This window comes from Monodon monoceros, unplaced genomic scaffold (assembly GCF_005190385.1).
Source record: "Monodon monoceros isolate NGI ecotype Baffin Bay Population unplaced genomic scaffold, NGI_Narwhal_1 Super_Scaffold_20, whole genome shotgun sequence".
Lineage (NCBI taxonomy): Eukaryota > Metazoa > Chordata > Mammalia > Artiodactyla > Monodontidae > Monodon > Monodon monoceros.
In genome coordinates this window covers 26,136,506-26,158,850 of record NW_021703777.1, presented here as the reverse complement: position 1 = coordinate 26,158,850, position 22,345 = coordinate 26,136,506, and the positions used below count along the sequence as shown (strand labels likewise).

Genomic DNA, 22,345 nt, shown 5'->3' with positions numbered 1-22,345 from the left:
CTGTTTTGGATGGTCATCGAGAGAGGAAGCTTGAGTTTCATGTGAGTTTTCCAGGTGCATTTGAGGCTGTTATCCAGAAAATGATGTTGAGAGGAGCAGAAGAAGAAACAATGTCAGGGGGCGTGGAGTTGGGGGGTGGCGGGAAGAGGATGGAGAGAGTCCTTTTATCCTCCAGACATCTGAGGTTTGCTGACAAGGAAAAGATTACATTTGCCTTAAAATGAAGAATGGAAAGGGAAACAGAGTTGTATTTTAGAACCTGATTCTTTTTAAAAAATCTGGAATAGGTGAATTGCCTGGCAGTCAAGTGGTTAGGACTTGGCGCTTTCACTGCTGGGCCCCAGGTTTGACTCCTCGTTGGGCAACTAAGATCCCACAAGCCGTGTAGCACAGCCTAAAAAAAAAAAAAATTAATTAATTTTAAAAAATGAAATAATTAATTTTAAAAAATCTGAAATAATGAGATTTGCCAGACTACACAGGGTCAGTAGAAAAGTTACCACCATAACCATGCCTGACAAGAAATCGAAGGATCTACAGGAAGAGAGTAGAAAGCATATGAGTCATGATGTTTTGACTTTGGGTTAAAGGAAGGAAGAATCCATAATCCAGGTGTGATTCAGGGAGGTGAAAAGCCAGAAGGCATCAGCTAGAACGCTGGCTTCTTTGTAGAGCAGGAGCTTGGCAGGACGAGCTCGTGGTGATGGAGACACACTACCTTGTCTCACCCAGAGAAAGCCTCCAGCTCTGAGCTTAATCGTGTTGGCAAGGAAGAATCAGGGAGCTTAAGAGCTTGTAGCTTTGCTGGGCTGTGACTGCACCTACTGGAAGATAAATAACCCCAAAGCTTCCCACCACTCTTTAGCCTCAATAAGGATTATATTTCTCCAGATGGATGGGTATTTTTAAGCCAAAAAATGAGAGTGGGAACCCATCCACTATGGAAAGAGATAAGCTTTGGCCTGCTTAGACAGCTGAAGATCCGGAGAAACTAAATCCCAGGCCAAAATGTCACCCTGAGGAGTTTGAGGGGAAATTCCTAATTACAGTCTGGATGAAAGACTGTAATTGATTCCCTTGGCAAATGGAATTACCTGGGACATGGTCTCAAAAAACAAAAGACACACTTGTCTTAGGCTTAATATTTTTATCACCTATTACTTGGTCAGCCGAAGGTTTGGCACAATATTAAATGGTTTCGAAAGGGATGTGGCCAAAATAAAGGCAGCGTTTCTATAGAGATGCAGCCTGGTGTAGCAGGATGAGCATGGCTTTGGAGGCCAAAAATGTGGGATTAAATCTAAAATCGTCATCCTCCTTTGTGATCTTACATAAGTTACTTACTGTCTCTGATCCTCCGTTTTTTTTTCATCTGGGGATGTGAAAACCTACATAATGTTTTGTGGTGAGGATTAAATGAGATACTGCTATGAATATCCTGGGCTCAGAATAGACATGATAAATGACAGCTCCTAATATGATGTTGTAGGGGTTTGGGACATAATCTGAATCCTGAAATTCTCAGATGTCCTGAAATGACTTATTTTTTCTCTTCTTAGATATAGAATTGGGAATGGGGACGAGGATGAAGTAATGGGAGAATTATTTTAAAATAAAAATAAAACATCAAAGTTTAAAAATAAAACTTAGAATGTGTTCTCGGTCATCTTCCATTGTTAGCTTGATCTGCTTTAGTGTATCCAACTCTAAAATAGGAATATCATTCCTTACAGTTGTGAATAATTTATAACAGAAGACAGAAGAGTAGCTGGCATTGTGCTTCTCCATGTCACGAGATCCACATTTTCAATGTTCTATGCTCTTCTATCTTTACCTATGGCAATCAAAAACATGAGGGGTTTTGAAATATCCCACTCAAGTGGACAGATTTTCTCCTGCTCTAGAAATGTGAGATGAGGTATATTCAAGTGGTAAGTCAGTGACACCCAGTGGCTGCTGCTTCTATATTTACCTTTTTCATTTTCAATGTAACTTGGGAAGGTTCTGCCCCAGAACAAATTAAAAAGGTGACGAGAATATGGAAGTCATAGAGGTCTTCAAAGAAACAGTTTCTCAGCAGTGATACAGCTTCCCTAGGACATGGGAACAACCTAAAAGCAACACCAAAAATAGAGAGTGCTGGAAGGTGGGGAAAACAGTTCTGGGAATTTACTGCCCCGTCATTTTGCATTTTATTAAAGCGTGTACTCAAGCTTTCCTGTCAATGTTGGATTTCCCGAGAAACATTCCCATCACTGAAGTGGCAGGTCAACTGCCCAAACTCCCCCCAAATCCTAATCTGTTAGAGACAGTTTAGAACATCCCCTAGAAATCAGACTTCCTAGGTGTAAATAAAACTTAGCTGGAGGTTTAATCCAAAGCCCCCCAAAGCGCCTCTCTGACATAATAATGGTGGTGGGTTAAAAGTCTGTAAATTCCTGCAAATGCTCAGTGCTCCATGGATGAAATTGAGTAGATGCTAGCGTAATGAAACATCAGATCCCAGCTTGTACTCTCTGTTGTTGGATGCTCTTGGGCCACTCATAACCACTTGGAGCCCTTATTTTTTCATCTGTACAATGAGGGTAATTTTTTCATCTGTACAATGAGGGTAATGATACCTAACTCATAGGATGTTATAAGGTTTTAATGAAATAATGTACAGAAAATGATGGGGCATACAGCAGGCACTCCATAAACAGCAATTGTCCTTGCCCTTATTTTTATCAGCTGAGGTTCTCTGTCGACCCTGGTGTAAGATGACATCTGAGAAAAACCCTTCTCTGAAAGTGGATGAGTCCTTTTCAGGTGTTCTACAATCTGACTCCTCTCTCAGGTGACAGCATGGGTGGGAATGTACTCATTGTCATTTTTATAATTGGAGGCAGGACTATTTTCCATATAGGACTGATTAGGCTAAAGTACTTTGGGTTTCTTGGATGAAACACTAGAGAAATAGTGCATTAGAAAATTGTTAGCTAATAACGTACATTGTAAGGATTAGTATTTTCCCCACATAAAACACAGAAATATGTTAAGTCAGGCAATTAGGTAACACAGTTCATAAAGGATTCCACAGAGGGTTTGTTAAAACAGAAGACTCTTCTAGCTCTTGGTTTGCTGCTCCTTTTAGTTGCTTGATAAATATTTTCAGTGAATGGTTTATTAAACTATGTAAATAGGAATATGGTAGTAAAATTCACAAAACATGGTCTTTTTCTCCTTCCTTCCTCTCTTCCTCCCCCTTTCTTCTTTCTTTCTTTCCTTCTTTCTTCCTTCCTTCCTTCCTTCCTTCTTTCTTTCTTTCTTTCTTTCTCTCTCTCTTTCTTTCTTCTTTCTTTCTTTTTCTTTCTTTCTTTCTTTCTTTCTTTCTTTCTTTCTTTCTTTCTTTCTTTCTTTCTTTCTTTCTTTCTTTCTCTTTCCCCTCCCCCTTCCTTCCTTCCTTCCTCCCTCCCTCCCTCCCTCCCTCTCTCTCTTTCTTTTTTCTTTCTTTCTTCCTTCCTTCCTTTATTTCTCTCTTTCTTTCCTCTTTCTCTCTCTCTTTTTCTCTTTCTTTCTTTCTTCTTTCTTTCTATTAGTTGAATATGTGGGATGGTTAAGATGCCACGCCTTGCACCCATGTGAACTTGAATTTGAAAACTGGTTTTTCCACGTACTGGTTTACTTAGATTCTCTAAGCTGCAGTTTCTTCCTCTATAGAATAGGGATGATAATGCCCACCTTACAGAATGGTTGAGACGAGTAAAGGACAGCAAGTCTGGAAAACATTGAGTGCCTGGCACGTGGTAACTGCTCGATGTGGAGAGGGGAAAAGTGGGGACTGTCCAGAGCAGTAGCTCTTATCCTTACCTGATTTCAACTCTCTTTGTATAACAGTCATTTTTTATTCTCCCTTTACTATCTTAAAATGAAATTGTAGAGCTAATACTAGCCACCTACTACATTCTTTAAATATCAATGCAGTGCTCTAATTGAAATATAAAGGAGAGATAAAGGAGACTGACTTATGGTGAAATAATATGCATTTACATATAATGCTTGGGTACACTTGCGCCAGAAGACATAAGACTGGTGCCTCCATGATTGCCCTGAATGACAGCTAACCATGCAGACAGATTCAGCAGTGTGACACAGCTATAAAACGTAGTGCCGCTCTTGGTGACTTTTTGGAACTAGGGGAAAAACTCTTGGTGATATTGTAAACAAGGCAAAGAATCATCTTCTCTCATTTATACATTAGTTGCATTGCTGGAAATTTCATACTGGTTTATATCAACTAAATACATGGTTTATATTTAAACCATGCTGAAACAGTTTGTGAGAGTTAGGTTTTAAGCTCATAAAGTTGTAGATTTTTCATCTACACAAACTTTGGAAAGAATGATTTTTCATTATGGAACAGCCTCTTTCATGACAGGATGTTGAGCATCCTTGGTCCTCATCTCCTAACCTTGAGCTGCCCAATTTTTGTGACAACCAAAAGTAACAGTACAATTTTCCAAAATGCCCCCTGGAACCATTGGCCTAGAGAAGCTTAAATATCAAAGCTGATTTTCTTAACTTCTTTGGAAAGCCAAAGGTTTTGCAAAACAGGCTGTGGAGAGCTAGCCTGACAAATTTCTAATAACTAAGCTTCTTTAAAATTTCAGGAGTCAGGGGCTTCCTTGGTGGTTCAGTGGTTAAGAATCTGCCTGCCAGTGCAGGGGACACGAGTTCGAGCCCTGGTCGAGGAAGATCCCACATGCCGCAGAGCAACTAAGCCCGTGCGTCACAACTACGGAGCCTGCACTCTAGAGCCCGTGTGCCACAACTACTGAGCCCGCGTGCCACAACTACTGAAGCCTGCGTGCCTAGAGCTCGTGCTCCGCAACAAGAGAAGCCACCGCAATGAGATGCCTGCGCACTGTAGTGAAGAGTTATCCCTGCTCGCCGCAACTAGAGAAAGCCTGGGCACAGCAATGAAGACCCAACACAGCCAAAAATAAATAAATTAAATAAATTTTTTAAAAAAATTCAGGAGTCAGGACTGGCTGGCCAGTTTGCAGCGTTTTCATAAAGGAATCCTGGCCCAACCTCCCACCAGGAGGTTGTTAGAAGGAGGGGAAAATGAGAGAGGCTGGGTGAAACACTTATGGCCCCATCTTTCCTCTTTCAGATTAGGTGCTGTGGGGAGGAGAGGTGTTAGGTTTAAGGCTGAGGCTGTTAGGTTTTGCCCACTTTGGAACTCTGCTTCCCTATGGACCAACAATGTCAACACTGGATGTGGGTTGGCTACATCTGAGTAGATTCAGTGGCAGAGCAAGGTTGAACAGGGGGCACGGGCTTATATTTCCCAGGCCCATTACTTAGTCTGTTCAGGCTGCTGTAACAAAACTACCATAAACTGACCATAAGCTGGATATTTTCATTACAGCATCATCATTCATGGTCAGGTTGGAGTCTCTTTTATGAGGGCACTAAACTCATTCATGAGGGCTCCACCCTCATAACCTAATCACCTCCCAAAGGCCTCCCCTCCTAATAGCATCACCTTGGGAGTTAGGATTTCAACAAATGAATGTGTGTATAGCTGAAGGCAGGGGACACAAATATTCAATCTGTAGCAGTTCCCTTGGCTCTTCCAGGTGTGAAGGGAATTCAGAAAGCTCCACAGGCCTCCAAGAGGAGCCAGTGAGTGGGCCATGGAGCTACACAGGGACAAGGGTGAGGAGGTAAGCCCATAAAAGAGTGGACAGCCTGGCCAAGGGCAGATGGAAGATGAGGCAGACACTCCGATGGGCCAGCAGCACTTGTGCAACATGAACTGAAGCCTGGAACACGAGGGGATGCCACAGAATCCCACACGTGAAGCCTGGAAAAACTGCGTCCTTTCAACAGCAGATGATGGCAGGAAGCCCAGAGGCGAACTCGTCATAACCCAGTGTTTAAATCCAGCCTGAACAAGTCACTGTCTCCAAGGGGTCCATGAGGATCCAGAGGACACCCCCTGGTTCCATGGACTACCTGTCCCCTCTGCCATCATATGATCATATAAGCCACACTCCCTGATAATAGAACCAGAGATGATCTAGGGTGACATTTGAGAGACTGACCTTGACCAAAAGAGATAGAGCATTTACTTGAGGGGTATTTTTTAAAATTTATTTTATTGAAGTACACTTGATTTACAGTGTTTGTTTCTGGCGTACTAACCAGAAATTAACAGTTTTGGGTAAACTAATTCAGTTATACATATGTATAATAGTCTACATCTGCTAATCCCAAACTCCCAAATCCATCCCTTCCCCACAACCCTTGGCAACCACAAGTCTGTTCTCTATGTCTGTTGAGTCTGTTTCTGTTTCATAGATAGGTTCATTTGTGTCATATTTTAGATTCCATATATAAGTGATACCATATGGTATTTGTCTTTCTCTTTCTGACTTACTTCACTTAGTATGATAATCTCTAGGTCCATCCATGTTGCTGCAAATGGCATTATTTCATTCTTTTTTATGGCTGAGTAATATTCCATTGTATGTATACAACACAACTTCTTTATCCATTCATCTGTTGATGGACACTTAGGTTGCTTCCATGTCCTGGCTATTGTAAATAGTGCTGCAGTGAACATTTTGGTACATGACTCTTTTTGAATCATGGTTTTCTCAGGGTAAATGCCCAGTAGTGGGATTGCTGGGTCATATGGTAGTTCTAGTTTTAGTTTTTTAAGGAACCTCCATACTGTTCTCCACAGTGGCTGTATCAATTTACATTCTCACCAGCAGTACGAGAAGGTTCCCTTTTCTCCACACCAGCATTTACTGTTTGTAGATTTTTTGATGATGGCCATTCTGACTGGTGTGAGGTGATACCTCGTTGTAGTTTTGATTTGCATTTCTCTAATGATTAGTGATGCTGAGCATTCTTTCATATGTTTGTTGGCAATCTGTATATCTTCTTTGGAGAAATGTCTATATAGGTCTTCTGCCCACTTTTGGATTGGGTTGTTTGTTGTTTTGATATTGAGCTGCATGAGCTGCTTATATATTTTGGAGATTAATCTTTTGTCAGTTGCTTTGTTTGCAAATATTTTCTCCCATTCTGAGGCTTGTCTTTTCGTCTCGTTTATGGTTTCTTTTGCTGTGCAAAAGCTTTTAAGTTTCATTAGGTCTCATTTGTTTATTTTTGGTTTTATTTCCATTTCTCTAGGAGGTGGGTCAAAAAGGATCTGGCTGTGATTTATGTCATAGAGTGTTCTGCCTATGTTTTCCTCTAAGAGTTTTATAGTGTCTGGCCTTACATTTAGGTCTCTAATCCATTTTGAGTTTATTTTTGTGTATGGTGTTATGGAGTGTTCTAATTTCATTCTTTTACATGTAGCTGTCCAGTTTTCCCAGCACCACTTATTGAAGAGACTGTCTTTTCTCCACTGTATATTCTTGCCTCCTTTATCAAAGGTAAGGTGACCATATGTGCGTGGGTTTATCTCTGGGCTTTCTATCCTGTTCCATTGATCTATATTTCTGTTTTTGTGCCAGTACCATACAGTTTTGTTTGGATATTTGCTCAGGAGTGAGACTGCTGGATCATATGGCAGCTATATTTTTTGTTTCTGAGGAACCTTCATACTGTTTTCCATAGTGGCTGCACCAATTTACATTCAAGAGGTATTTTTAATTATTGTGCCAGAATAAGTTGATTAAGAGATTTTTCTCCCATCCTCCAGCAGGTGGAGGAGTATAAGAAAGAAAGACCCAATTATAGGGGGACGTTGAATATATGTTTTCTTTATGTATGATTACAGTGTGAATAAATTTGTGATCCTTCTATGCTATTATTAACCACAAGTTTACCCCCAGGATCTAGACATTACACTGTTAGAGCTGTTTTGGTGGGAGATGGCTTGAACTCACATATCCTAGCTGCTTGATTTACAATATCAAGTCTGATTCATGTTTGGGGCCAGAATTTATCTTATTGACAGACAAAAGCAGCTCAGTAACTTCCACTGGAAAATTAAGAGACAATGGAATTTTTGTAGGAAAACCGGGTGTCATTTCTTAAATATAACTCATAGGCAAGTTAAGCTTGAATCTTATAAAAACTTAAACTTTCTTTTCCTTTGGTATGATCAAATAATGCTTCATAATTTGATATTATTTTTATAGGACAATTTTTAAAAAGTCACTCCCTAGACAAAGATCATAATTTCATCACATTAAGCTTTTTAAGAAAACATCCTGTGATTTATCCATTTCTAATCAGGGTCAGGGGTCAGATAGCACTAAAAATTAAGGGAGGTAGAAAATTACAGAAAGTAAAAACGATTCCCATTATTATCATTTCATTGTAGAAAAGAAAAAAAAAAAGTGCCTGTGTTTTGCAGTTTTCATGAATCTTCTCTTGTCACAGCCAGGAACAGGGACCTACAAGGAGAGGCAGTACTTCTTCTAAGGCAATCACAACCTCGCATCTCCCTCACCCGTTCCCTCCTCAGGGGACACCTCCTCGAGTCTGCCGGTCACAGTGGCCACGGCTGAGCTCCCACAATTATAAATAGACCCTTAGTGGTTCTGGGAAGAGTACCAGAAAATAGAGCAGTTCTGGGTGGGGTGCGAGACTGAGGCCGGGAGGTGGAGAAGGACCGCGATACAAGTTAAATTGATGCCGGAACCCAGGGCTCTGTTATTAATAGTGTTTTCTTTCTCAGAAGGGACTGGTTGGGCAATTCTTTGACTCCGGGGGATTTTTTTCCCCTCTTGCCAAATCATTTGATTTCTGCTGGTGCATGCCCTCTTTGCCTCTTCCTGGTAAGCTCCAGGGCTGATTTCCAATCGCTTTTCCCAATGGGCACCCTCTTCCAGGGTTGTGTGAGCTCATGGAGTTGATTTTTCTCTGCACAGTTTTTGGGCTACATTTATTCTACTTGGCTCTTTAAATACCACCAAAAATGCACATTTCTTAAAAATATGTGTACATTGGGAAAAGTATAAGTTTGAATAAAATGTAATGACTCGAAAAAGTTCACTGTAAAACAAAGTTTAAAAACAAGACAAAACTCTGCGCCCCCCAACCTTGAATCGACTACGTGGTCCAAATTATGTAATAATATAGGCATAGACTAAAGTTTATTTACTGTACAAATGCGTAGACAAATGCAATGGCAACATAAAACTTGGAAGGAAATATAACGAAATGTTTATAGGAATCGACCACTATGATGTGAATTACAAACGATTCTGTTTTCTTTATAATTTTCTTCACTTTCAAAATTTTTCTGTAATAAGCACCTATACTTTTTATAATAAGGAAAACTATTTTTAAACCACCAGCTATTTTTTGTTTCCTTTTTCATATCAGCTAGGACTTACATTTTCCTAAAATGACGATAGAAATGTGTATGCAGCTGCTGGTGGGTGGAGAGCATAATATAGGAAGAGGGAAGGAGGAGAGAGCAGTGTTTTCAGAAGGAATGAATTTATGCTATTGTCTTAGACATAAAGGATTTTACTTGAATTGCTCCAAACTTCTCATTTACAAACATGGGTTATAAACTGTAACGACCATTGGCTGGATTTTGACAATGCAAAAGGCATTTTGCCCTTCTTTTTCTTAAATTTTTATTTTATATTGGAATATTGTTGATTTACAATGTGTTCGTTTCAGGTATACAGCAAAGTGATTCAGTTATACATATATATATATATATATATATTCTTTTTCAGATTCTTTTCCCATATAGGTTATTACAGAGTATTGAGTAGAGTTCCCTGTGCTATACAGAAGGTCCTTATTAGTTATCTATGTATTTTATATATAGCAGTGAGTATATGTCGATCCCAACCGCCCATTGCCTTTCTAATAAGTTATTTTTTTCCAGAAATGACCTTTTACCCAGTCTAGTTCCACTGTTACCAGGGGTCTCACGCTTCCCTGGACGGGGGGCAGGTACATGGACACAAGTTTAGCCCGTTCCCTATAAATCTGAATTTTGAACAGAGGAAAAAGGGACTGAGGACTTGGTGGAACTCCACCAGCTGCTTGCAGCGCCTTGTTGTGCTTGCGTCCTTGTCTGGGACCTGAGTTGTTATTTAACAAGTTCTGTAACTGTTCTCTACTGTAATCCTCTTGCCTTCCTTGTGAGATCCCTCCAAGTAAATTTCCTTTTGCTTAAGTTGATCAGGAGCAGTTTCCTTTGCTCGCAGTCAAAGCACCTGTGTTGTAGGGTGATTTTACAGCTGGACTGGAGCAGCTCTTTGCTTATTTCCACAGACCCCTGGAAGTCTGGCTTTGGCTCCTGGCCAGCTGAAGGTCAGTGGGCTGACTAACCAAGCAGCTCACGATTTATGAGGCACTGCTAACAGTCTGAAACTCCCCTGGTGAAACCCAGGGCCAGACTGTTGATGGCTCTCTGCTGGTGTAACCAGTTAGCCTGGCTTGGTTAAGGTGACCAAGAGGCATACAAGACTACTGGGAACTTATGCCTGGAGGTCTTGGGAAACCAAGGTTCACAGCACAAATCCTAGTGGTTTAATCTGGAGACCAAGCAACTCCTTCTCAAAATAAGAACCCTGGAGCCCTTTGCCTGGAAGTTTCTCAGATTCTCAGTGCTTGCATGTGCTTTCTCTTGGTAAACCAGGGCTTTTGCCTTATGAGAGTGTGCTCTGTGAAGTCTTCTGAGTCGTTTAGCCTAACTGAACCTGAGAATCTTTATGGGACCCTAACCGGCATGGAAGTGAATAGCAGTTACAAGCTGGCGGAAGACCCTAGATGGTGGGCAGAGCCTGGGATAAAGAGTAGGTGGAGGTACCATTTCAGATGTAGAGAGGGACTGGGGGAGGCCAGCAGTCTTTTTTTTTTTTTTTAATTGAAGTACACTTGATTTATAATGTTGTGTTAATTTCTGCTGTACAGCAAAGTGATTCATTTATACATATATATACATTCCTTTTCAAATATTCTTCTCCATTATGGTTTATTACAGGATATTGAATATAGTTCTCTGTGCTAAACAGTAGGACCTTGTTTTGTATCCATTGTTTTTAACCTCAGCCTCCTACTCCATCCGTCTCCCAACCCTCTCCCCTTTGTCAACCACAAGTCTGTTCTCTATGTCCGTGAGTCTGTTTCTGTTTCATAGACAGGTTCATTTGTGTCATATTTTAGATTCCACATATAAGCAATATCATATGGTATTTGTCTTTCTCTGTCTGACTTACCTCACTTAGTATGATATTCTCTAGTTGCATCCATGTTGCTGCAAATGGCTTTATTTCATTTTTTTTAATAGCTGAGTAGTATTCCATCGTATATATGTACAACATCTTCTTTATCCATTCATCTGCAGATGGACATTTAGGTTGTTTCCATGTCTTGGCTATTGTGACTAGTGCTGAGGCTAGCAGTCTTTAATAACAGCTCCAGAGAGGGGAAATGTGCAGTAATTTCTTCATGAGTGGGTGAAAAACTAAGGGGCACCCTAGACAATTTTCCTAAGATACTGTAAAAAATAATGACTTTAGGAAAGATCTGGAACATCTTCTGCATATGATGTAAACCCCTTCTGTCACTGGAATGATGTCACAGCCATGGCTTAATGGCAGAGCTAATGAGCGTGTGTTAATTGTTCTTCCTGGCTGCTTCGTCTTGGTCTTGCCTCCTCCACATAATTCCATTCTCTGGTTGCATCCTTTGTGCCTCTCTACTATTCTGCAGTTGCTTGGTGAATCTTAATCTAAGATCTAGTGGGCTTTTTGAGAATAAGTAAACTGTATGTTCCAAAAATGCTGTTTACGCCTTGTGGTCAAGCTGTAGACTAATTCTGGTCCGCAGAGAATTACAGGATACACAATCCCCATGACTCTGTGCCTCTCATTTAGAAGGAATCTCTTGCCTCATTGTACTATCACAGTTATTTTTGCATCTTTTTTTTATCTCCCCTACTGGCTGTGGGCATCTCAATTGCAGTGACTTATCATTTATCTTTCCATCCTCAACACCATCAAGCAAATGCCTTGCACATAGTAGGTGCTCAATAAGCATTTATAGACTAAATATACATGTGTTTGTGTCTATACATTTGATGGACAAATTACCAAAAGCCCCCAAAGCCTATGTTTTGCCTTCTGCTCTATTGTCATAATTTTGAGAGTGACAAAAAAGAAGTATAATAAATTGATACAAGATAGGAATTTTAAAATGCAGCATCTAATATTTGGAATAGAATGAGTTTTGATCATGTACATCATTTGTTGGCTTTGAGTCCCGGTCCAGACACAGCCTAATCTCTTTCCTGATCCAGCCAGTATAGTGCTGTGGGGTGAAGACCTACATTCCTCATGAGGAGCCAGAGGACTCTAGATCCCCCAAAGCCTTTAAATTAATCCAGGAAAATGCATTGCGTTCAATATCATGTTACTTGTGCTTTATTGAATTTTAATTCTTGAAAAGGGCTGAAGTTCCACAGAGTAAGGCAGTTTTGTACAGCAGCTAGATGTATAGATTCTGGAGACAGACTGCTTGGAATCAAATTACATTCCTACGATTGCTGGTCATGGCCTTGGGCAAGTCACTTAAAACTGCTCTGCCTTAACTTCCACATCTGTAAAATAGGGGTAATAAAAGTGCCTACCATTTAGGGACTTATGAGGATTAAATGAGTTAATTTATCTAAAGAGTGAAGAATAGTATCGGACGCGTAGTAAGCCTCTCCCTCCTCCTTTCATGTACTTATTCAAAAAACTCCATATCTAAGGCCTCCCCAGCCAGGAGTTTTGGATACAATCTAGAAGACTGCTGGTAACCTGGTGTTCTCTACACCTTTCTCTAGGTTATCCTTATATATGTTCTCCCTGGCAGGTCTTCCAGTGCAGATACATGTTGGAACAGGCTGGGCATAATCCTATTCCTACTGGCAGGGCACCTTTTCATTTTCATAGGACTGGATAACAAATACAGAGGCCTAAATCAATTAAGGAGGAGGAAATCTTGAGTAAGAAGGCCTTTTATTCAGATAAAGCTGGAAGTGTGTCCCATTAAATGAAAAGAATAAGGAACAGTTAAGTCCCAGACATGATCCAGGTCTCCCTCTAAGAAGTTTATTTGTGAGTTTTGCTATAGAACAGTCCTTTCCTGGGGGACCCTGCTTCAGTGCATAAGACAGGCTATTTCACAGCTCTTTGAAAGACAGCATTACACCCTTCACCTTCACCTTTGAAAGCCAGCATATATGATGGCTGCCCCAAACCAGTGTTGAAACCCTCAGAAAACAAAAACAAAAACAAAAGAGTAACATTCAATTTAAGAGATATCATGACCTAATTGAGATCACTTAGACCAAACCAAATATTTAAAATTAAAATAACTAAAATTGTCGAATAGCATGTCTTTTCTTTGACAGATGCCTCTCGCTTCCTCTCTGATGCTATGCGTGCTAACTTCTAGGGACAAGTGTACGTGCACGTGTTGACATGAAATCCTCCCTCACCCAAATGACTTGGGAGGCCAGCTCCATCACACAATGGAGTGCTGGGAACACGGGAGGCTTCTAGACGAAATACCTCAAGGAGCAGTGTACCTCCCCTGAGATGTCAGTGGTGGGGAACCCCTGTAGAATCTCCCCTTTAAAGGGTTTAAGGGTTCAGGCAGCCTGAGCAATCAGCGAAACCAATGGGGCTGCTACCATTGTGAAGGATGGTGTCACTGATGGTTTGAGAGGCCTCCCGGTGTTAAAATTCACCTCTGAACCTACACAAATTACACAAATGTCAGAAAGTTTACCATGTTATTTTTTAAAAAGCCAAACAAAACACAGCTCTGCTGTCAACTGACCACTACTCGTGATGCTCGGACTAGAAGCTGACACGAGGTTCAGAAAGCCTGGGGGTAGTAATCTGTAGTTTAGAAAAATTATTTCAATAATAGAAGTCTTTATTGAAATTTGTTTACCTTCTTTCCTTAGGGTTCATTTCCTCCAACTTGGCATTTCACAAGACATTCTGATTCTTTAATGTCTCCACTTGACCACTAGATGGCAACATTGTTCTTTCATGTCACAACCCTGACTCCAATAAACACGACGGATTTATTTTTCTAACAACCAAATTTAAAAAATTAAAAAGCAAAGACTGGTAATTCAAACGCATCCCTCTGTGTCCTAGGAAAGGTGGAGCATATTAAATTATGAATTTGCAATTTACATACCTAGAAAGTGTACTAAACAACGTTCTGTTTTTATGCCTCTTTTGAAAACAGGTGATTTGTGCCTGGTGCTTGTAGAACATACAGTGGTCTCAGTTCCTCTGGGTTTTGTGGCTGCAAGGAACTACCCAGATATTGGATGATTTTTTAAAAAATCATTTAACAGCTCTCTTGATTTTGCAACATTCTGGAGCAGTGGTTTCCAAACCCAGAGGCATACTATTAAATAAATAAATAAAAGATTCCAGGGACGTTCCCTCAGAGACTCTCATTCAGTACGTCTGAAGTGGGGCATGGGTGTCTGGATTCTTAAAAGCACCTTCACATGCTTCCAGTTATCAGTAAGCAGGGAAGTGGACCTAGCGTCCTTAATTTCTCTGGCACCAGAATCCTCAAAACAAAATGTTTTAACTCAATTTAATTTAAAATTGCCATATACACTTTTTTTAGAGAAAATGTCTTAACTAAAAATACTCAAGCATCTCAATTACAAAAAAGTCAAAACTGTAGAAATAGTAGAGCTCTAGTAATTGAAATGTTTATTCATCTGATGTATCTAAAACAATGGTTATCAAACCTGTGTGTGGGCCGGCATTGACGTGATGAGAAGGTAGCTCGGGAACAATGCCCTCTCTCCTGTGTGTTTTTTATGAATGAAGATTCTCAAACTGGGGAGTGGTGGATTTCTACAGAAATGATTTCAGATATTCCAGAATGATGCCCCTCTATTGTTATTATATTAAATATTAGGATGTATATCTTTAAAAATCATTAATTGTAACTTGAAAAATTTGAGGGGCCCATCAGCTATAAGAAGTACTGGTTTTTTTTGGTCATTATTTGTCTTCCCTCTTCTCTCCTCTCCTCCTCTGTCTGTCTGTCTTTCTCTGTGTTTCCCTATCTCTCTTTCTCTCTGTTATTTTTTGCTCTGGGTCCTTATTTAGTTTTTGTTTTATTGTGATAGGTTTAGACCAACTCATCACTATTCAAGTATTATTTGCCTTGACTCATCTGAATCCATGGACCTCATGATTTTTTTTCCCTCTATCTAATATGATCTTTTCTGTTCTGTAATTAAAAGTATCATGGTGATTAGCATTAGAAAATAAACACCACCGTTTCCCGTGTTAACTCATGGCTTTAAATAAAGGCCCTCATAATGACAATTTAAAGAGAACAGTGCTTTCTTGAATGTATTTAAAATGAAACTGCAGATTCTTTTTAAACATTATAGAACTATTTTATTTTCATTGAAGAACTCCAGAATGCCATACCACGATTCTTCAGTTTAAAAGAATCAAATCTGCTGCTCACAAGACTATACTTATAGGACTTCTGCTGCTAGCAGGCAAGATTCTGGGAAACTTACTGCTTTGTTAAATTCATGTGTCTTCGTTTGTTTCTTTGGTTCTTTAAAAAATCCTTGAACTTAAGGACAAGAAGATTCCTACAAGCTTTCTAGTTCATAAAAGGCACTTCTAATTTTTTTTTTTTTTTTTTTTGCGGGCCTCTCACTGTTGTGGCCTCTCCCGCTGCGGAGCACAGGCTCCGGACGCGCAGGCTCCGGACGCGCAGGCCCAGCGGCCACGGCCCACGGGCCCAGCCGCCCCGCGGCACGTGGGATCCTCCCGGACCGGGGCACGAACCCGTGTCCCCTGCATCGGCAGGCAGACTCTCAACCACTGCGCCACCAGGGAAGCCCGGCACTTCTAATTTTTAAAAGACAATTGCAAAAAAAAAAAGCCTATGAGAAGATAGAGCATGAACTGAAATGTGCATTGGCTTCAGACTCAGGCACAAGTCAGAGGAACCCTCACTCAGGCAGCTGCTCGTTCTTCTTGTCCTAAATGGTGTCCACACGTTCCCCTCTCTGCATCCCAGTGGTGGTCCTGGGTGGTAGGAGCAGAGTAAACAGAACATTCTGTTTGGGAAGTTTTAATTTAGAGGCAGAATCTCTGAAGGCACACCGATGGGAGACGCTCCTGCAGAGCTGGCCAGCAGAGGGACCTGGCGTTCCGCACATTTGTCCAGGGTGGCATGGGAACCTGTGTGTCCAAATAAACATTTATTGTCTGCGAATTGTATTACCCGTTCCTCTCCTTTAAAAAATGCAAGAGAATTATCTGCAGGAAAACATTCAGATTCAGATCAAAACAGAAAAATGAAGCTGTGCTCTGTAGTGAGAAAGCTGTACCTCTTCCCTCCTGAAAAATTGGCAGTGATTTTGATTAGCGGGAACCACTGACACTACAAATCAACCCTGTTTTAATTTTTAAAAGACACTTGAGGTGTGTTTCACAGTACCTTGTGCCTGTGAAAACTAAAAAATTAAAATAAATTTTAAAAGTATTTGAAGCTAGAAAAAGAAGTGTGTGTTTGTGTATGGGGGTGGGGGGATTGAGGCCTCTAAATTTAGAAGATGCCAGGTCTTAAACACCAGAAAACCCTGTCCTGGTTTCCAAATGTTTACCTTTCTGCAAAGCTGGGCCCCTGATTACCTTCTCTCTTCAAAAGGAAATCCTGGCACCTAGAAGATGGGGCTGACAGTATTACAACGACTTGTTTAATGAGCAGCATGATTGAACCACGTAGGGGGGACGCTGAGGAATTTTCTCGAAAGGACTAGGTTTGGTGTTTGCATCTTGTTATGTTGCATGCTTCCACTGCACCTTATTTTGACAAGCTATCGAAAAGTTTGGGATGAGCATGGGCAATTTTTTCTGTTTGTTTTTAAACCCGGTTGCTAAAAAAGAAACGGTGCCTTCCCTCACCTGCCTCTAATGGAATCTGGAATCCAGGCTGTGCCCTTTAAGAGAGCACGTGGCATTAATACAGCACCAAAGATTCTCCAGGTCTGTATATACTGATGGGCAGGGACCTCAGGAGATGTGCTTATTCTTTTAAAACACTAAGCCACCCTCCAAGAAGTAAAGGCTATTTACTGATTGGTAGGCAAATTGCAGTGCTGAGGGCTGGCAGGAGCTCATCTTTAGAAATCATTAACTGCATTCCAGGCTTCTTCTTGGAGCTGCAGCTCCACTTCCGGTGTCTGCAACCTCCCTCCTCTGAGATGAGTACTACTCATCTCCAGGCTTTAATTCCTCCATAGACTGTACACGTTCTGTCTCTCACATGTAAGATCACTTGCTTTAGAAGTCTACCTAAATTTTCCTTCACAAATTTACAGTGATTGCCTTTTTTCTTATTAGAAAAATATAGAACATCCCTTTCCTTTGTCAAGACAGATCTCCAAATTCCTTTCGTTTTATGCATTTGTCATTTTGCTTCTGAAGTTTGGATGTCTTTCTCAGCTAGTTCAGTTTATCTTCTGAATTATTTGGAACTTTCTCCCATTTCCCTTATTTATGGAGCAATGAACTGAAAATAAGAGGATATGAAGTGACTAGGAAATGCTGAATCAAAAGAAACTTAGGATAATATACTGAAAACCATACATAGAAATATAGTGTAAACCTACAATTATAGAATTCTAAATCCCACGGTTGACTAGTAGAAAGAATAAAATTTCATGTTCTATTAGTAAGCAGCTTTATTCCCTCCCAATTGATAGAATCAGACTTATTTACTTAACAGAATCCCTTAAAAGCAAACAAGTGGGTTATAAATAGACTATAGACCCCAGACTCTTCTTTTTTTTAATTAATTTTTATTGGAGTATAGTTGCTTTACAATGTTGTGTTAGTTTCTGCTGTGTAGCAAAGTGAATCAGCTATATGTATACACATATCCCCTCTTTTTTGGATTTCCTTCTCATTTAGGTCACCACAGAGCATTGAGTAGACAGCCTCTTCTTCTTTTATCCTAGAATTTTCAGATTTTTGTGTATAATATTTTCTTCTTCATGTCTTCATGGCAAAAGGGAGTCTATATTGTTCAACAACTACATTATTTACCTAGTTCAGAGTCATTTTGCAAGAATGGTTTAAAGATTGGGACATAACTGCAAACATCTGCAAGACAAGACGTGTATATTTGTAAAAAAACATGCATAGTTGCAAGGCCTTCAAAGGAAAAGGCTATAGAGCTGATTTTGTGAAGATTCAGCAATAATGTGATTAAATTGAACATCTACTCTCCTTTGGATAGACTTCCATATTCACAAGGTGGAAGATTTCCCTCCACAGAGCTGTAGACGAGATGGCATAAAATAACCGTAGTCGGGTTTTAAGGGGAAACGCTTCCAAGATCGGGAAGCACATATTGCGACCAGCCGTAACTAGTAAAAGGTACAGTTGATTCAGAGAAAACTCTTCAAACTGACTCAGAAAGCAAACATGCAAACTAGGTTGCAGAATGGACGGTAGCACCCATCACAAAAGAATGGACGGTAGCGCGTGCACGCACGTCTGTGTGTGTGTGTGTGTGTGTGTGTGTGTGTGTGTGTGTGGTGTTTTCTGTGGCTGAGGGCTTTTCTCCTCTGAGGCAACAGACAGTAAGAGGGGGTAGTGGTAGCCGGAATTGCTTGGGTAATTCTTTCTCAGTTTTAATGATCAAGACCCAAACAAATCCAAACTTTTAGAAGGAGAGCGGGGTGTTAACTTCTTCTTTTAAATTGAAGTATAGTTAATTTACAACGTTGTGTTAGTTTCAAGTGTACAGCAGAATGATTCAGTTATGCATATATGTATACATACATATATATATATTCTTTTTCAGATTCTTTTCCATTGTAGGTTATTACAAGATACTGAATATAGTTCCCTGTGCTACACAGTAAGACCTTGTTGTATGTAGTAGTGTGTATCTGTTAATCCCAAACTCCTCATTTATCTCTCCCTCCCAGACAACCCCATCCCCTTTGTTAGCCATAAGGTTTTTTCTATGTCTGTGAGTCTATTTCTGTTTTGTAAGTAAGTTCATTTGTATCATTTTTTTAGGGGGAGGGTGTTAACTTCGAAACAAAACCACGGGAGATGGAACCCCGAGGAGAGCAGCCATTGACAACCAGGGAACAGTAGAGCAGAAAGGATCCTTGGGACTCTGGGATGTCCAGGTTATGGAGGAGAAAGCTGGGCCCAGGTAATGTTGTCTGGTCAGGGATCCCTCATCAAGACCATGCTGGCCAAGTCAGTTCCCTGCACACCCTGCTAGGTCACTGCCCTTCTAGGTCAGATGGGTCATGAGTCCTTGCCTTTCTTTCCCCACCAGCTCTCCTCTTCCTTACTCTTCTCGAGGGGAAAATGCTCTTGAAGTGACAATATGAATACTTGCTGGATTTGATTTTGGTGAATTAAATAAACGGTTTAAGCCAGATCACCGGAGAACTGTGTATTTCACCTGGTTGAGAATGGACTTCGGTGAAGTCTGCTTTTTTGTGATGCTACTAACTTGGGTTGTATTGTATCTAAGAGGAGGCTCTATGAAATCTGCTATCCTGCTCCCTGCAGGGATTCCCAGGCTGCCCTCCACAAAATCAGGCCCCTGGGAATGGTTTGACATGACCCAGGGGAAGATATTTTTAAAGTTTCAGAATCCAGGAAAAGCCCTGTTTCTCCCCAACAGTTGGTATGTGTTTTTTTTTCAGAGTCTGTGAGTCTTGTAACTGTTTCTTTTTCGATCAGGCGGTTAGGAAGTATGATTTGTTACTAGAAAAGCAGTATAGGGTGGTGATTAGAGCTCAAACCTGAGAACCAGAAGGATCCAGGTTGGTGGCTTGGCACCCACACTTGGCCACTGGAAGCCTTGGTTTTCTCACCTGTAAAATGAAGATAATCGTAATCCTATGGCTCCACTGTGAAGAATAGACTTTTTCACAATGATTAACAGAGGTAAAACCTTGGGCATCTTTTGTGGCCCATGCTAAATGCTTACTAGATGTCAGTGATTATTATTATTTATTCATGCAACAAACAGTAACGTACAGTTAAGCCATAATACGCCAGGCACTGTGCTAAATGCTGGGAATAAAGTACAGAGCGACTTATTTCCAGTTCCTGTTCTCAAAGAGTGTGTTATCAGACAGCATAAGCAGGCTATTAAGTAAATGGTCAAGTGTGACAGATGCCGTGAGGAGGGTGGTCAGGTGAGAGCAGGCACACCTGAATTGTTGACCAAGGTTCCATGTGGCCGGAGGGATGAGGTTGAGGGCAGTAATGAGCCAGGTCTCGAGAGCCTCGTAAGCTACAGGGAAGAATCCTGACATTATCCTAAATACAGCGGGAAGCCATCCATGTGCTGCAAGCAGGAATAAGACCTGATCTGATTTGATTTTTAAAGGTACTACTCAGGCATGGAGAATGAGATTAGAGGGGGCAGGGCTGGAGGCATAGAGGTGAATTGGTCCTCGATGGGTCCTGGACCTGGATCGGGCATCCACAGAGCCAGATGTACACTTTCCGCCTGCCAGCAGCCGTACAGGAGTGAATGGTTTACATTTATATATGTTGGAATATTTCCTTTGACTTTCCTTGGCTTTAATTTCAACTATTTATCGTATACTTTTGCACTGTGTGACTTTTGGTTAGTCTCCTCAAAGATATTTTGTGGAATGAAGATGGAGAGGAAGAAAGGAAAGAAAGATGGAAGAAAGAGAGGAGAGAGCACTCGCGGACTGGTGCCCCCTTTAAAAAATACATATATTTCAGTCCCAATCTCCCAATTTATCCCTCCCCCCCCCTTACGCCCCTACTATATATAAAATAGATAACTAATGAGAACCTGCTGTGTAGCACAGGGAACTCCACTCAATACTCTGTAATGACCTATATGGGAAAAGAATCTAAAAAAAAAAAAAAAGAAAAGAGTGGAGATATGTATAACAGATTCACTTTGCTGTACACCTGAAATTAACACAACATTGTAAATCAACTAGACTCCAATAAAAATTTTTAAAAAACACATATATTTCTAAAGAGCTATAAGGTTTCTGATTCAGGAGAAAGGCCACAGAGCAGACTCTGTGGTATGTTTCCACCATCAAGTGCATTATATCCTTGTTGAGGATGTAACCCAGATGGCCTTACCATTTTGGGACAAACCCCAGCTTTCCTCCTCTGTTAAACATCTGACTATAATTCAGATATCTGTGTATTTAAGCCTGTGCAGCCGGAACAGTTTATAGAGTTCATCCCCTGTTTACCCAGCAAGGTGTGTCAGGGAGAAAGACCTGTGGAGCCAGGTGATACTCAGTTGCATAATAGGCTAACCTGAGCCCTTTGAATTCAAACTAAAGTTCTCAACCTGATTGGATTTAACCTATGCTGACTTCTGCCTCATCTACCCTAAAGCAGGGATGATACAGTCAGGCAAGCAGGGAACCTTTTGGATGTTAATGGGGGATTTTCAAGTTTGTCTTGCTTTTCTTAAACTATTAAGAAAGAACAAAAAACATTATTTCGAATGGAATCCGTTTCCAGGAAGGAGGAAAAAAAAACCCTGAGAATTTATTATTAAAGAAAGAAATAGAGCCAAGGTGAAAAACATGCCTCCTCACATCTCCTGGCCAGGTGCTCCGTGCATATAAATGTTTCAAGTTAAGCTTTAAGATCAAGGGAAAGTCTGTAGGGAGCCTTGTTTCCTGGAGATCTGCTTGCAGGAACTGCTCCCGAATATAGGCTGCCCATTTTTATTTGGTTATTAAGGATTAAAGGGGGTGATGATTCTGGAATGGTAGTTCCTTGGTTTCCATTAACTTTGTACAAGAGAGTGAAATACAAGCTTCCAAGGCAGGGTTTGCATATGTATTTTGGGGTATCAGTTCCCATCCCTCCCTGTCATCTTGTGTGTATGTTTAACATAAAATTGCCCTTCCTCTCATGAGCTCAAATCAGAAAGCAGCTTCGCTGCAATGATTGAGAATCTCGGTGCCTCTCAGAAATCCTCCTGGTTTGCACAGGATTGTGGAGGGAAGATGAAAAGAATTTCACATGAGATGGCTGGTTGCTCCAGATATCTCCGCTGAGCAATCGCCTTGGAAAGCAACTCGCCCTTCCCAAGTTTGCTGGGCTTTCAGCGTCTCTGAATACACGAGCAGGGAGGTGACCCATCACTCCATGTCCGGATGTAAAATTTTGCCTTTTTATTGCTGGTGTCACAGCGTGTCCTCAAAACTAAACCGTGTCTGAAGTTACTTTTGTAAAGTGCCTATGAAAGTTTAGTGATAAAATAACATAGACTTGAAGAGAATGCCTTGCCATTGTCGTGG

The 22,345-nt window shown here is 40.7% G+C and overlaps 1 protein-coding gene across 1 annotated transcript in view; it reads left to right on the top strand.

The window, feature by feature from the left end:
- TTC29 (tetratricopeptide repeat domain 29) overlaps positions 1-22,345 on the top strand; it is a 357,551-nt gene that overhangs the window by 7,130 nt on the left and 328,076 nt on the right. The window lies entirely within an intron of this gene.